This window comes from Lactuca saligna, chromosome 1, assembly GCF_052625555.1.
Source record: "Lactuca saligna cultivar CGN05327 chromosome 1, ASM5262555v1, whole genome shotgun sequence".
Lineage (NCBI taxonomy): Eukaryota > Viridiplantae > Streptophyta > Magnoliopsida > Asterales > Asteraceae > Lactuca > Lactuca saligna.
In genome coordinates, this window is record NC_136417.1 from 85074862 (window position 1) to 85085418 (window position 10557).

Sequence of the window (10557 nt, forward strand, 5' to 3'; positions counted from 1 at the left end):
CGTGTGTACTGATCAAGCCGACGCATTGCCGCGGTCGTCACTAGTACCTGAAACAATTTACATCAAACACTGTAAGCACAAAGCTTAGTGAGTTCCCCAAAATACCGCATATAACACATATTAGCCACTCGAGGCTATAACTCTATGGGTCCGTGCACCCAACTCTGTGAACCCTCAGGTTCTGACTCTGTGAACCTTACGGTTCTAACTCTGTAAACATGCACAACATAAATCACATGGAAATAATACAGTACAACACATAACATACATAGCATACAAATACTCTATCACATAACTCTGGTTACCTACTCAAGGTAAAGTATAGTGAGAAGACTCACCTTGCGTATCTCCGAATCACTAGCTCTCGATCTCCCGCTATCGTCCTCCTACAACACAAGCATATCTCTACTTAATACCACCTTGATCCTGGCTGACTAACACTACAAAGTGAAACTAGTCAACTCTGGACAACGGTCAAAGTCAACCCCTGACTAACTCTACTCGCCGAGTCAACCCGATGACTCGCCAAGTCCCCAAGCTCAGAACTTCTCTCAATCCGCGACCTGACTCGCCGAGTCACCCCGAGTCCAACAACTCTGAGTCCACTCGCACCCAACTCACCGAGTCATCCCTTGACTCACCGATTCTCGACTCAACCAGAAAGTATTGGGATTCTTCGACAAGACTCACCGAGTCCATGAACAGACCCGCCGAGTCCAAGAACAGACTCACCGAGTCTAAGGCTATCTTCAACCTACTCGCCGAGTTGTTCATCCAACTCGTCGAGTTCCAGCTCATCTTCAAGCAACTCGTCGAGTCCACCCTTGTGACTCGCCGAGTACCACCGATCTGAATCCATACAGAAGCGTTCCAGGCCATGCAATTGATCCAAAACATAGATCTAGCCTCCTACAACCCATCCATCACGTAAAGTGGCAAACTTTACGTGAATCCAAAGAGATCTAGGCCTTATACACTTTAGAGCTAGGGTTTGGGACATGATGGCTTCACTAAGCACTCAAACATAGGGACTTTAATGCACTCTAGACCTTCCCCATTCCAGATCTGAGGTAGCAACCTCAGATCTGACCTCCAAACTCCAAAACATACCAAGATAAGCTCCCATAAACCCCAAAAATGATGAATCCATATGAGTAACAGCCCAAGAACAAGATATTACCTCAAAAGAACGCCCCAACTACAATGAAACTCGAATCCAAACAAAGCCCCTTGCTCCAAGCTTCCAAACTCCCAAGATTTCTTCAACAATTACCCTTCAAGCTCCCAAATGCACTTTGATCCACACACACACGAATGCTAAGGGTTTATGGACTTGAGGATGAGTAAAGAGGCTAGGGGAATGGATGTTAAGTTCTTTATATAGGGCTCAACCCCGAGAATTAGGGTTTTCTCCACTCAGCACCTACTCGCCGAGTCCATCTTTGGACTCTCCGAGTAGGCCACTTGACACACGACCAAAGTCGCTACCCTACTCGTCGAGTCCATCCATGGACTCGCCGAGTTGCCCTACAAGATTTACAGTTTTAGCCCTTCAACTCCACTCTTGATATTTCGGGGTGTTACAAGGTTGAAGATACACATGAACTCGGTGAGTCCCCTCATGGACTCGGCGAGTTCATCAGGCAGACAACAAATTTTTCGACTTTTTCGAGTATATTGCATTAAGTATCAAACAAACAAGCCTAGGCTCTGATACCACTGATGGGTTTTGAGCATTCTAACACTTCCTAAGTGTACATGCAACCCTAATAACCTTGGATCTATGTTTATCTAATAATCATGCAAAGTTGTTTTTCCAAGGTTATGAACCTATCTAGCATACATGGGGTACAATTTTCTTTGTATAAAAGATAGAACTACATACCTTGTTGTTGAAAGTGTTCCTTGAAACCTTGTGAGCCTAGCACCTCAAGTGTGATGCCTCAAATGCTTCACACAACACCAAATGAAAAGTATAAACTTGAGAGAATACTCTATCACACTCAAAATCGGCCAAGCCCTCTTGTTTTTCTTGTGTAGCACTAGTGTGTCCGATTTTGGGGAGAGACATGGTCCTTATATAGTGTGTTGCATTAGGTAAAACCCTAATGTAACATGACTCTTCATTTCTCAATCCATGGGTTAACTCCATGGAGCATCCTATGGGTGGAACCCAACTTGATAATCCATGGAGCCTTTTAGCCCTCTATATAAGAAATGGAAGATTTACATAATCTACCCATATATTTAATAAGTTATTTTTTGATCACTTAATTAATTCTAAATTAATTCTAGATCAAAACTAATTAAATAATATTATTAATATATTAGAACTTATAATATATTAATAAACCATATGTGTTATTTCTCTCATTTAGTTTATCCAGTTGCATGGTGCCATGCAACCCAAATGGACCATGCCGGGTCGGGTCAAGTATTTACCAGAAATAGTTATGGACTTAGACACCTTATCCAAGAATAACAAATCACTAGAATATATTATATTAACTAGAAATTTATGTAAGGAAAACCTCATAAATAAATTTTGGCACGTTGTGTTGACTGTCCTACACGTGATAGGTGATGGTCCGCATTTGTTGTGTTGACTGTCCGTCTTCATCGTATAGAATGTCCACAATAGCCATGTTGATTCTTTCTCCTAACAAGTATGGAGTCGTAATACTGCTATTTTACAAATTAAAAAGCGGAGGACTCTATAGAAAACGATTTTCTATGATTTCGATAACGATAAACCAGAACTTACGATTATTTTATAGCAGAAAATATAGGATTTTCTGGAGAAAACGATTTTCTACGATTTCGATAACGATAAACCAGAACTTACAATTACTTTAGAACAGAAAATATAGGATTTTCTGGGGAAAACGATTTTTCTACGATTTCGATAGCGATAAACTAGAACGCACACACTCAGTTTTACTCGATAAGAGGAACATGATTTTCAACCATATTTCCTTTTTGAAAATAAGGGACTTTTTTTGAGACGATTGATTGTTACTATTCAAAAGAACTATTCTCGAACACAACTCGCTTTCAAAAATCACACTACTTTTCAAAATCACTCCTTTTAAGGATGAACAAAAGTAATGTCATGCACACATATATCCATGATTTCCAAGGCAAGACTTCAAATGATTTCATCGAAAATATCTGATTTTCTGAAAGTATAATGAGAACGATTCTAAACAAGTGTAAATGATTTTATACAAAAATGCTTATGAACTCACCAACTTTTTAGTTGATGCTTTTCAAAATGACTTGTATTCTCAGGGATCTAGTAAGTAGTTAATAAGGGACGCTGATGCAAGACCATTTAGCTGTACTTTGAAGTTTTCTACTTATGTATCTTTTGTGTAACGCCAGGAACAAATACAGTATGTAAACAATGTAAGTTTGTTATCTTAATGTATGATGTTTGGATTGCTCTGTTTCATTTATATTCAATTGTTATGATATTGCACAATGAAGTCACCCACCTCCGGATGTTTCCGCCGTTTGGTCTGGGGGGTGTGACAATAGGTGTGTAAGGTAGTGTTGGGCCCGTACTACTGAAAACACATGATATGTACCCGAGTCAAGTATTATCATGATGATTCTAAGGAGCTTATGGAGTCTGAACCTCTTCTTGTGTAAACTGATTGTTTGCATGTTGTGTTTTAGTATGGTGATGACAAATAGTGGAGTAGGAGGTTCATGATCAGTTCTGGTTTGGGTGCGGGTACCAAACTAATTAACGAGGGATTACACAAATTCATCGCGTTGGAGATTACATGAGGTATCCTTGATACGACCTCGATGATGTTCGAGACGATCAAGGAGGGAATCATTAAGATGATGGAGGAGCGCTTCCAGGCCTTTCGGGACGAGATATCCACTAGGCAGTACGAAGCCAATACCCTCGCATTTAAGGATTTATGGGGATGTGGGGCACCAGAGTTCTTCGAGGTGAAAGACCCCATTGCCGCCATGCGGTGGATAGCAGACATAGTGTGTGCCCATGTAACATTTTAAAAAATCATGAAAAATTTTAACTTTTCAAAAATATAACCCCAAAACATAAATTTTTACAAATCATTGTTCTAAAAGCGTATTTCAGTAATCAGAGTATCCCTAAATCCATATAAAATAAAACTAAAGTATGTGCACGATTACGCCTTCGCCTTGCCAATGTCATCTGAAGTACCTGAAACAATAAACTGAAATTATAAGCCAAAGCTTAGTGATTTCCCCCAAAGTACCAACACACATAACATATAACAGCATATACTGGGTCCACAATTAATAGAGGTGATTACTCATGAGCCCACAATATGATTCTGGCTTGCCTTTGAGGCCTATAGCTCATATATGGCCTGCTGCCGAGCCTACATTATAAGTTTGTCTTTCCCTTTAGGCCTACAAATTATGTTTGGCTTTCTCCCACGTTTTTTGGTTACCACACGAAGCAGTACTACCTCACCCCAACCATATTATGTCGACATATTGATAATAGATAACATATAAGAACAACCAGATAAACATGAAGATCTTAATAGATCATTGCAGTATAGCAACATCCTAACCAAGATACATAATCTACTGGGCTGGAATTGGTGTCTTCAACCTACAATTACAATGAGGAAAACTCACCTCAAAGGTTAAGCCCATAACCATGAAGCCCAAAAATGGCCCAAGTCCAAACTAGGACCACTCTTGGCCTAGCCAATCTAGGGAACCATAAGGCTTGAATGTTCCAAAATGGCCTCAATTCAACGGTCCAAACTCCAATAGCTTACCCTTACATCGTGATGGTTACATCGTGAGCATTAACTTGACCCAGTCCCAACTCAGCCAATCAACTCGCCCAGTCTCGATTCCAATCATCATCACATCGTGGCCATTTCCTAAGTCACATTGTGACTTAATATGGGACAAAGTCGAGATGGCAAGCATTCTCACAATGTGACAAGCTTATTCCTCACGTCATGAACACTGCACTGGCCAACTTTGAGCATTAAGCTCTTATTCCTTTCAACCATTACTCAGGACTTTCAAAAGGGTCTTACCTCACCTAATGGATGATAAAAATCATAGCTTTTTAGTCATGCATGCTGAAAGCATAACTCAAACACTCATTAGGACAAAAGAGGGGAAAATGAGATCAAGACTCATACTTGGAGTCTAAAACTACTCGAAAGCCCAGACCCAAAGATTATACTACAGATGAAATCCTTCACAATCATGCAAAAAGGAGCTTAAAACTTAAATCTAGCATGCATGAGGTAAAACGGTCAGAGATTTATGACTTACAATGGTCCAAAAGCTCTGCAAGAAGGTGAGGTAGAAGCTAGATTGCCAAGAGGTTGCTCCACCAAGGTCTTCTTGCACTTCAATGAGTCAAAAACCAGCAAAGATTGCTTCCATGTCACAAAAATGGCTAAGGACTTCAAGTAGGTCGATATTAGGATTTTCAGGAGGCAAGAGAGTGAGAGAGTATAAGGATGGGCAACCCTAGTCCTTTCATTCCATTAAATACCCAAAATATTAGGGTTCTGGTCATCAAACCATTCTCACATCATGAGTACCCAAAGTCTCATGTTGTGAGACTCAAAAACATAGGTTAATTAGTCAATGGCCACTCATGATGTAACCACCATGTCTTACATATTAACACTCATCTAAAAGTTATAAATCAATAATTAGGTACCTCCATGACCCGGGTGTTAAAGCCCATATGCCGAGCTTCTGCCCTGAGGGGTCGAAGGTGAGGTTCGTTGTAGGTAGTTTGAGGGAGCGAGCCCGGGATTGGTGGGAGGAGGTAGGATATACTCTTGGAGAACCAACTATTGAGGCCATGACCTAGCCTGACTTTGTGACCCGATTTCAAGTGGAGTTTGTACCAACTATCGAGGTGTAAAAGTTGTCGAGGGAGTTCCAAGACCTATGCCAGACGACTGAGACTTCGGCGGAGATTATTGCCAAGTTGTTGGAGAGAGCCTTATTTGGTACCATAATATGCTACAGACGAGGATATGAAGAAGACTCGGTACCACAACATGATGAGAACGGATATCAGGGAGTTTTTTAATTCTTCAATTTGTCAGATATCAGAAGATATGATATCCAGAGCCTGGGAATGGGGGATTGACTTAGAGCACCTCAGGAAGAGGAAGACAGAGAAGGTGCAGACAGATGGGATCCTACAAAGAAACCCAAGACATCTAATCATCGATCAAGGGGCCAGCAGGGCCGAGGCTGCTACGAAAGTATGACAAGACGTACGATGGGGTTTTTAGGGTGGGTGGTTCAGGCTTTTATAAGTGCAACAAGACTAGTCATTACAACAATGATTATACTACGACCACCCAGGTTCCAAGTCTAATTTTCTTCCATTGCAATCAGAGGGGACACAAGAAGGTTTATTGCCCAAGTTTGGAAATAGGAGTGGTTGCAACACCCGCTCTGGTGACATTGAGGATAAACAATGATCGTCAGGGCCAAGTAAAGGAGCAAGTTGTGAGGAGTCGAGCTTTACAGTTGACAGCCGATGAGGCTCGTGAAACACCATATGTGATTAGTGGTATGTATCTCCTCCTCATTTCATTTTATTGTTTTATTGTTTATGCTTAATGTGTATATGTTTTTTTATGGATGTTCTTGGTGAATGGTGTTTTGGCCTTGGTTCTTTTTTATCCAAGCGCCACTCGATCCTTTGTATCTCTCGCTCTCAACAAGAGGTTTGGTTAAACCCCTGGAGAGCTTGATTATCCTTTAGAGGTGGATATCATCGACGATCGTACATTGAGAGTATCAAGGGTTCATTAGGGTTGTACTCTTAAGTTGTTTTAGGTGACGTATCCAAACAATTTGGTTCCTATTCCTTTGTACGAGAGAAAAGTTATCATGGGGATGGATTGGTTAAACCCCAACGGGGAAATGACTGACTGCAAGAACCAGTTAGTACGGCTTCGAGCCCCAAGTGATAGAGAACTAATTATTCATGGCGAGGGTGCTCAATGTGGACCAATCGTCGCTTCAACTGCAAGAGCTAGGAGGTATCTTTAGCAGGGTTGTTTTGGATTCATGGCCTATGTGTTAGATACTAGGGAGGAGGGAAAGAAGATGGTTAATGATGTACTGGTCATCCGGAAGTATCTCCGATGTATTTCCTGAGGATTTGCTTGGATTGCCTCTGGAAAGGCAAGTCGATTTTCAAATTGATTTGGTACCTGGTGCGGCTTTAATAGCCAAGAGACCCTATCTGTTAGTACCACCTAAGACGCAGGAGTCGTCTACACAGTTGCAGGATCAGTTAGACAAGGGGTTTATCAAGACGAGTAGTTCACCTTGAGGAGCATTGTTCCTGTTTGTGAAGAAGAAGGATAGTTCTCACAGGATGTAACTCGACTATAGGGATCTGAACAAGTTAACAGTGAAGAACCGTTATCCACTTCTAAGGATTAATGATTTGTTCGATCAGCTATAGGGTGCTTCTTGGTTTTCCAGGATTGATTTGTGTTCAGGCTACCAACAGATGAGGGTTCGTGATGAGGATGTTTAGAAGACAAGTTTACAAACTCGATATGGTCATTACGAGTTCATGGGGATGCCTTTTGGGTTCACCAATGCACCAGAAGCATTCATGGACCTTATGAACAAAGTTTATTGGCCGATGATGGATCGGTCGGTGATGGTCTTCATTAATGATATATTGGTCTATTCAAAGACCACTTACGAGAGGTTTTGGAGACTTTAATGAAGGATAGGCTTTGTGCCAAGTTCCCTAAATGCGAGTTCTGGTTACACAAGGTGCATTTCTTGGGGAACCTCGTTAATCAGAAGGGTATATTGCTCGATCCGGCTAAGATCGAGGCCGTGATGTAGTGGGAGGTTCCGAGGTCTCCATCTGAGTTTCAGAGTTTCTTTGGCCTAGAAGGGTATTACCAAAGGTTTATTGAGAATTTATACAATATCTTAGTTTCTTTGACCAGGTTAATTAAGAAGACAACTATCTTCCCTTGGGTGCCTGAATAGTAGGCAACATTTAAGACTCTGAGGCAGATATTGTGCAAGGATCTGATTCAAACCTTACCCGAGGGCGTTGATGACTTTGTAGGTTATTGTAATGCTTCGATCACGGGGTTGGGTGCAGTGCTTATGCTGCGACATCCCCATTTTCACGGCCAAGAAAGACCGATTTTGTTTATGATTTATAAAAATCAGGGTACCTCTTTTAATAAAAATGTTGCAGAATTTGCTCCCAGAAAAACATGATAATTGCGTTATCAAAACATTTCTAAAGAAATGTATTTTTTTATTCACTTTTAAAACATTTGAGATGTCATCATCAATACAGAAACATAAGCATAAACAGAACTTACATTCATTTACACTTGTGATCTACATCTCTTTTAAATCTCTCAGTGTAATGTAACTTCATATCGACACTTGTGATATAAATAAACTGAGTGGGTCAGGTTGGGAAACCTGGTGAGTACATAGGATTTTCAACCCACAATAATATAATTATTATATATAAAGATCAAACAATCAACCCAATTACCCATTCTCATTATCTTCTTAAGGATTTACCCTAAGGATCAACTAACCCTTGTTCATTCATTCCTAAGGATCATCCTAGGGAAACAACATGAAGTCCATTGTTGCCAATGACACTGTGGTCAAGCGCAACTGCTAATATTATCGCGTAAGTGCAGCTGTCAGAATTGGGACATTTTCTATGAGGCGCTTCTACCAGTATTGACCTTTAAACGCTACTGTCATGGTCATAAGGCTCCCTATTAGGTGCAACTGCCAATACTGTCCTTAGAGCGTAGATGCTAGGACGTTTACCGTAGATCTAAAACATCTACGGGTTGTGGTGCAGCTGCCAGTGCTCATCTATAGGATGCTAGGTCCATTGATGCCAATGTTTACCTATAGGGCACTAGGTCCATACTACAATGTTCCTCTATTTAATCTTTTATCCCTCATCATTCATCTACCCATGTTTTACCTAACATATTTTGTAGATATAAAATACTTTATACAACTTACATCATTTAAAACATGTATAAAAATCTTTCACCAGCATAGACAACAAATATGCACACATAGCATGTAATTTATATTAAAATACTTCATATCTATGTGTAAGATGAAAGGGACTATGCACTCACTGGATTAGGTGGTGACTATGTACTCGGACAGCGCTTTGTTATCTCAAAACAATTTTCCCTCGACAAAACCTAGTATAAAAACCACTAGGGTTTAGTCTGACGTTAACCACAAATAATTAATAGTCTAACTATTATTATTATTATATAAGCGCGACACAATACTTTTCACCCACTATATGCAGACGAGGCCAGATATGGAACACCGGAGGGCAGGATCATTTCGGTATAAAAGCACTTCTAAATCCAGCAACCCAAGCGACCCTCCAAACCGGAACCCCATACCGCGAGTGGTTAAAAAGATATTATAACGATGCTTAAATAACCCATAATAATAGCCTAAATAATTATTATAAGTTCTTAATAACGATACTGTATTAAAACATAAGCTATATTAGAGGTAGGGTAGGTATAGCTCACTTACAACGGATCTCCTTGGAAACCGGGCTTCGCCGGAGCAGAGTTTTTGAGACGAAGGCTCTTCTTTTCGGAGCCTTCAGGCGCTCCGGGGCTTCCGCCTCATGCTAGGGGGTTCCCTAGGCTTTTTGGGAGGTTTTGGGAGGTCTAGAGAGAGTTTCTAGAGAGAGAAAGAAGGGATGCAGGTGTGAGGTTGAAGGCTTCCTCGACACCTCTATTTATAGTGCTCCTGGAGTGTCACCACATCGTGGTGGCCCTCACCATGTCGTGGTGTTGCCTAGGCTCCAAGTTTTCACCTGGTGCTGACATGTGGCATCGCACACAGGGTGGAAATAAGCCGATTTTCAAAAATTCATAACTTTCGCATACGAACTCCGTTTTCGATGTTCTTTATATCCACGCATAGGTAAAAATAATATCTACAACTCTTGTTTAGACTCCATCGGCTAATTCTCGACTGATCTTAAACTTAATAGTAGGAGGAAATTATACTATTAAATGTCCGCGTAAAATTCATAACTTCTACATATGGACTCCGTTTTCGTCTACATTTTTACCGTTGAGTTCCTATTAATGAGATCTTCAACTCTCATTAAGGTTTCGTAAGCCAAAAACCGCTCGAACTAAAATTCGAGTTTCGGACTGTACACTACTAAGCCGAATCTTAGAAAAATTATAACTTCCTCATATAAAGTCAGATTTGGGCGTTCTTTTTATGGATGTTCTCGGTTTAATGTATACTACAAATTTGGTTTAGATCACTAAGGCTAAAAGTCCTCCATTGTAAATTCACTATTTACGTCTCCCGGTGTTGTGCCGGTTTTGCCGTAAAACTTCGACGAGCCATAACTTCTTTGTTATAACTCAGATTTCGGCGTTAATTATATGTACGGAACCCTTGAGACATATTATACAAACTGGTTAATATTATTTATTATAAATAATCTTTTGTAAAAAAGTCATT